The 6,797-nt window shown below is 44.3% G+C and overlaps 1 long non-coding RNA gene across 1 annotated transcript in view; it reads left to right on the top strand.

Moving 5' to 3' along the window:
• The first annotated feature begins 2,420 nt into the window (after positions 1 to 2,420).
• The window catches only part of LOC116072924, an 18,746-nt gene continuing 14,369 nt past the window's right edge, over positions 2,421 to 6,797 (top strand). The window contains exon 1 of the long non-coding RNA XR_004111595.1: positions 2,421 to 2,609. This is a non-coding gene — a long non-coding RNA (uncharacterized LOC116072924). The remainder of the gene's footprint in view (positions 2,610 to 6,797) is intronic.

Below are 6,797 nucleotides of genomic sequence, written 5' to 3'. Positions count from 1 at the left end.
AAATCCGCCTGCCTCTGCCTCCCAAGTGCTGGGATTAAAGGCATGCGCCACCACCGCCTGGCTCTTTTTCTTTTCTTAAAAAGCATTTTTAATTGTTATATATGTCTGTAGTGAGGTTTTTTGTTTGTTTTTTGATTTTGTTTTGTTCAGGCCTCTCTACTCTGAATGCACTCACCTGCTTACCTGCCTGCCTCCCTTCCTTCCTTCCCTCCTTCCTTCCTTTCTTCTTTCCTTTCTTCCTTCCTTTTTTCCTTTCTTCCTTTTTCTTTTCTTTTCTCTTCTCTTTTCTTCTCTTTTCTTTTCTTTTCCTTTCTGAGCAGGATCTCCTTATAATAACACAAGCTTACCTGGAAGTCCCTATGTAACCCAGGCTGGCCTCAAATTCACTCACCGTTCCTCCTAAACTTCAAAGGTGCTAGGATTGCAGGCATGCACACCCGATCCACCCTACACCTTAGTTCTTGCATAGCATTGAGGTGGACATTTAGAACTCTAGAAAAAATAAACAAACCAACTGGCCAAAGACAACTGGCATGCCTTTTCAATTTTCTAACAAACTTTAACCTACTCTCTTCAGCCCTTAGAGATTGGACAAGGAAAACCTTGATTGTCCGGGCTCCTGAGCTTACTGGTACTTTCACAACTAGGAATACATAGGTCACCCTGCAGGGTATTCTAGGCTACTGCACGGCAGATTGCAGGAGTATCTTGACCCCATATTTTTAAACACATAATTTTTCATGAGGTAGAGATTATGGCCTCTTAATGAAATTTGCTTGCAATCTCCTGATACCTTATTAAGCTTCCACCAATGACAAGGTCCCATTAGACCTGCCTAAGCTAAAGCCTATTTGATATCAGAACACAAGGAAAGGTCTCTGCCTAAGTAGATTAAGGACACACAAATCAAGCAAGGCAGATTTCTAAACAAGGGAACCCGAAGCACAGAATTTGCATGCATTATTCATTCCTGCTCCGTGCAAACACGCAGATATTGCTGGGTGAACTTTGGCCCACCGTGCTTAAGAACAATGGTTAGAACATTAGTCCAGGATTCCTCTTTCCATGATGGCTGCCAGAGGACTTGGAGGCTCCGAGGGGGGATTTGCACAGTAATTCCCTCCTAACACCCTCCGGGATCCCTTGTCTGAAATGTCACTTGGAGCTTTGTGAGCAGACTGGTTTCTTTACTTCTGTGTGGCAAGTGTCTGCCCCTTGCATTCCTTCCTGCTGCCCCTCCTCCCACCGGCCTCCGGCTAAACGAAGAACTTCTCCAGGTCATATTTCCGTGGTAAACATACATTTTTAATTTCATCGGAGCTTAAACACTGCGAACTTAAACACTGTGAAGAAACAATCCTGTCTGCTGTGCTCTGCTGGGCAGTGTTAATGCCTCTGTGCTACTTGGCCATAGACACCTAGTTCTGTGATAAATTAAGTCTGTGTACATTCCATGATGTGGTCTGTTCTTTGAGTCACATCATTCTCTCCCCTTGAGTTAGTGCCCTCATTGATCATGTCTGTGTCTGCATTCTGTACACCCCCCCACACACACACACACAGAGGAATCTACTATTGTCGTTAAAATTGTTTTCCAGGATGGTGAGAGGTATGGGTAGTGCTCCATCAGGCAAAACCTCATCAGACTTCTGACTACTAGAAAAACCTGTGTCATCTTCAGGCTGGAGCTCAGGAGAAGGTTTCAACTAGAGACAGAGCCATTGCCTTACACACAGTGCTGTAAGCTGTGGGGTGGAAGGAGATAACAAAGGAATGAGCTCAGATAAAGAGAAGCAGAAAACAGTTCTGGGGTCATTTAAAGATTTCAAGAAGAAGGGGTCAGCAAGGATTCCTACTCTGTAAAACTGAAGAGTAAACAAAGAGCAACTAGCTTCCTTAAAGCCAAGTAAAGAACGTATGTTAGGGGTGAGAGAAGAGGTTGGCTTGTAAAAGGTTTCCCTAGTATGCCCTGGGCTCTGTCTCCAGCACCCTGTAAAACCCGGCAGAGCAGAACACGCCTGCAATCCTAGCATAGGGAGGTGGAGGCAGGAGAATCAGAAGCTGCAGCTTATCTTCGACTCCATAGTGAGTCTGAGGCCAGCCTGGGGTACTCGAGACCTGGTTTCAAAAACAAAACTAAAAGGAAAAGGACTTTAGGTCATCCGTACAACTCCTGCAGAGGATTAAAGAGTGCAAGGCCTAGGGCTGCTAAGGAATTTGGCAAAACAGGAGAGGCACTCAGAAAGGCAGCAGTGGCCGAGGGAAAGGACTGAGTGGATAGCCTGGCACCTGTGGACACATGTCACTCTAGTCTCCTGCCCCAAGGGGCGGACTTGACTGACAACCCCAGCTGAAGGGCCTGCAGCTCCACCACTGGATTTGTGATTAAGACCCAGTTTACTCAGCCAGTGACTGAATCTGGCTGGAGTGGGGCATACTCCTTTAACCGACAACTTTGGCTTAAAGATTCACCTTGAGCCCTCCAAACCTTCTGAATCCTGAGTATGGTTTGGCATTCTTGCTCCTCGGTCCTTCCTCCTGACTCTCCTTTCATGGCATCTGCATAGAGTTGTTCTCTTCCACTGTTCTGTGTGCTTCCTCTTTTACAGGTATAGTCCCCCTCCCCCATAGATATCTTACCCATCTAACTCGTCCCCAATGACTGTTTTTGTTTGTTTTTATTTTTGTTTTGTTCTGTTTTTTGGGGGGTGGGGGGGTAGGGCTTCTCTGTGTAACAGTCCTTGCTGTCCTGGAACTTGCTATGTAGACCAGCTGGCTTCTGACTCACATGGATCCACCTGCCTCTGCCTCCCAAGTGCTGGGATTAAAAGCATGCACCCTCATACCCGGCTCCTGATGACTGTTTTTAAAAGTATCCGAACAACAGCAGCAACAACAACAACAGCAGAAAATCCAAACAAAAGTGGGGGATTTCAGCATCTTCTGTTCTTCCCCCACATTTCCATTAGCACTTCACAGTAAGAACAGGGTCTCCCAGAATAAACATGCTTCAGCACACGTGGCTCCATTTGTCTCTACATCCTTCTATGACTTGGCAGTGTCAGTGTCTGTGTAACAGATGAGAGAACTGACATTGAGAGTTGGAGCACATCGTCAGGGTCTCTGGGGGAAGATTGAAACAAGGAGCTTGTCTTCCTTAGAAATGGGACCACAGTGAGAAACGCGTAGTTTGGTTTGTTTCTGTGCAAACTGTGTGGAGTGCACTTACACAAGCCTAGATGGGACAGGCCACCTCACACTTCTGTATCACAGGCTTCCAGGACCCCATCCCTGAAGAAAGCCATCCTTGGCTGGAATGCTATGATGTAGCTCACCTCTGTATTTGATTCTGACTCCGAGTTCTTTTTGTCACAGCACCCTGTAGCCCTGAAAACTGTAAGCCAAAACCCTCCTTCTCTTAGTATGCTTCTTTTTCTGATGGTGGTAGGGTTGGTTTGAGAAGGGTTTGTTTGTGTAGTCTTGGATGTCCTAGAATTAGCTCTGTAGACCAGGCTGGCCTCAGACTCACAGAGATCCACCTACCCCTACCTCCCAAGTGCTGGACTAAATTCATGCACCACCACTGCTCTGCCTCTTGTCGGGTATTTGTTTGTTTATTCTCCTTCTTGTCATGTATTTATTTGTTTGCAGCAAGAGAAAGGGAATGCGCACCATTGTTCCCACCGCTGCATAGATGGGTCCTCCACCCTTCAGGAAATGCTCCCTACCTGTGATGACAAATCTTAAATACCATGATTTACTCTCCACAGCTGTACAGGACTGTCCCTAGCCACACAGCCACTATCTTCAAGAGTTTGGCTGGGTCTGTGCACAAAAGATTACTATAGGTGGTCTTGTTGACTCAGAAGAAAAAGCAAGCAGGGTCATAGGACCCTCACCATAGTGTTCAGCCAACCCTTCTAACCAGTTGTATGCAATTCTGCATGTGGCCTCAGTGTATAGTGTAGGCTGAGTGTATAGGTGGAGAAGGACTAGAGCCTTCTACACAGCTATGGGAGAGTCATTATCTGCTGCTTTAAGGTCACCACACTCCTGCCTGTCACCCCTCACCCAATCCTCTGTCAGTAAACCTAATAAAATCACTGGTCCTCCAGAGTGAACTTGGGGGGATCATACTGCAGTTTCTCATTGGGAACTTAGTAGGAGGGGATGGATGAGGGAATTTTTAGCTGAATCCCTCAACAGCTCCCTGCTCCCAGCCTTGTTTTTAGCGGCTGCTTTCCAATTCTAGAACAAAATCCAACCTTGTTGAGGCTCAGAACATGCTACCCCAGAATATGACATATTGGCAGGATGAAGCATTGTGATGTCAGATGCAGGGTTCTTATGGACAGTAAGTCAGGGTGACGGTGCAATAATCTCCGTGATCTCACAGTACACTATGGTGATGTCACAAAGGAGTGTGGTGATGTCAAAATGCATCACTGTGACATCACCATACAGCAGTGTGATGGCACAGTGGGTTTTTGTGAATTCACAGTGCACCATAGTGATGAAGAAAGGAATACTGGGACAACACAGTGTAGCACTGTAGTGTCACAATGGACCTCTGTGATGTCACAGGGCAGAACTGTGATGGCACCGCCGACCGTTATGATTTCACAATGCTTATGATTATCACTCTGACAATATCAGAGTGCATGCAAAACAGGAGCACTGATTTCACTTAGAGAGTTATGATGACAGTGTAGCATTGCGAGGGGACAATAGAGCCTTGCGATGGCATTACTCAGCATTATGATGTCACAATAAGGCATGGTTGGAGAGTATACTCTTGTGATTACACTGTTCAGTGTTGTGATGACACTATGGAACTTTTAATATCACAATACAGAATTGTGAAGGCACAAAGGGAATGTGTGTGTGTGTGTATGTGTGTGTATGCCTCTCTGTGTGTATGTGTCTGTATGCCTCTATATGTGTATGTGTGCCTGTGTGTGTGTGTGCTTGCTTTGTGCAGACACATATGCTGTCACGTATATGTGGAAGTCACAGGACAACTTGGTTCTCTACTTTTACAGCTGGGTCCCAGGGATTAAACTCTAGGCATCAGGCTTGGTGGCAAGTGTCTTAATTCATTGAGCCATCTCGCTGGACCCAGGAAAAATTTTTAAGCAATATTATTGAATGCTGTAGCGATATATGTTGATGCTGTAGAAAGTCTTGATCCGGGCTCTAGAACACTATTAACAGGAGTCTACAAGACTGGGTGTGGCAATCGCCTTGGTGAAACATCTGGGAGTTAGAATAAAATGGACTGTCATTTCTAGACAGATGAGTATCGTAAATAGATCTATGTTTAAGGTAGATAATTTGACTGCAATGAGTTGGTAGAATTAAAATGGGGATTGTGGAAATGAAGTAATGTCATTTTTTTTTTCGAGACAGGGTTTCTCTGTGTAGCCCTGGCTGTCCTGGAACTCACTCTGTAGACCAGGCTGGCCTCAAACTCAGAAATCCACCTGCCTCTGCCTCCCAAGTGCTGGGATTAAAGGTGTGCACCACTGCCACCTGGCTGCAGATGCTTTTTAAATTATGATATCCTCCTACTTTTAAGCAAATAGCCACTTGATAGAATGGAGAAACCAGAAAAGCAAGCACCCAAAGAAGGAAAGCATTCTTCACTCAAACCTCGGAGCCTGTATTATCAGGACACACTCAAGATTTATACCTTCAACTTCTGTAATTCTCCCTTGTAGAGCATTTGGCAAATGCTGTAAATCTTGGAACCTGATGCCTAACACATGAATTTACTCAGTGAATTACTTTCTTTCCTTTTGACAATTCAGACCTGTTAAGTATTTATTAATATAAGCAAAATTAGTAAACAATCACTTGTAACTATCTTTGCTACTTTGTGGTTCTTCTTTCTTCCACCCTCCCCACCCCCTATTCCACCTTTCCAACCCCCTAACACTAGATAGGAGAGAAAAACAGGATAGAAAGGAAAAGAGGGCAATGTTATTGTTAGACTACTTCCTGCTGATTAGGAAAATTCCTTGGGGTAGCTGATCTTCAATGTCAGGATAACTGATATCTTATTTTTATTTCTTCTTTGCACAGGACCATTTAACAAACTGAGATCAACAGCAAACAACCAACAACCAAGAACTCACCCCACTCACCTCTAGGAGACCTAGCATTTATATAGTCTCTGAAAAGTCCCTAGAATTCCAAATGTCACACAATCGCAGAAACAATCTGCAGCTGGAAAAATCATGCCCCTGCTAGAGTACTAGGCAAATCATAATCAGCTGCTGTGGACCATTTGAAGCAGCCCCCGTATCTCACATCTGGAATTAAAATGAAAATATATTCCCTTAATATTTCTGTGTTTTCAAAGAAACCAAAATTCTCACTACACTCACATACTCTATATTTTTGGTGCTTCTATGACACAGAAGGAAGTATTGTATCACATTTGCATTTTGGAGAATAAATGTACAGTCAGGAAAGTAACAAGAATTTTTAGTTTCCAGGACAATCTGAGTTTATTACTTTCTTGTTTCTTCTAGGGTGTAGTTTTGCTCCTTTTGTTGGTGTTTTTCATCTACTATCCTTTGTAGGGCTGGATTTGTGGAAAGATATTCTGTAAATTTTGTTTTGTCATGGAATATCTTGTTTTCTCCATCTATGGTAATTGAGAGTTTTGCTGGGTATAGTAGCCTGGGCTGCCATTTGTGTTCTTGTAGGGTCTGTATGACATTAGCCCAGGATCTTCTAGCTTTCATAGTCTCTGGTGAGAAGTCTGGAGTAATTCTGATAGGCCTGCCTTT

The sequence above is a fragment of the Mastomys coucha genome, unplaced genomic scaffold (genome assembly GCF_008632895.1).
Source record: "Mastomys coucha isolate ucsf_1 unplaced genomic scaffold, UCSF_Mcou_1 pScaffold23, whole genome shotgun sequence".
Lineage (NCBI taxonomy): Eukaryota > Metazoa > Chordata > Mammalia > Rodentia > Muridae > Mastomys > Mastomys coucha.
This window is presented reverse-complemented; position numbering and strand designations above follow the sequence as displayed.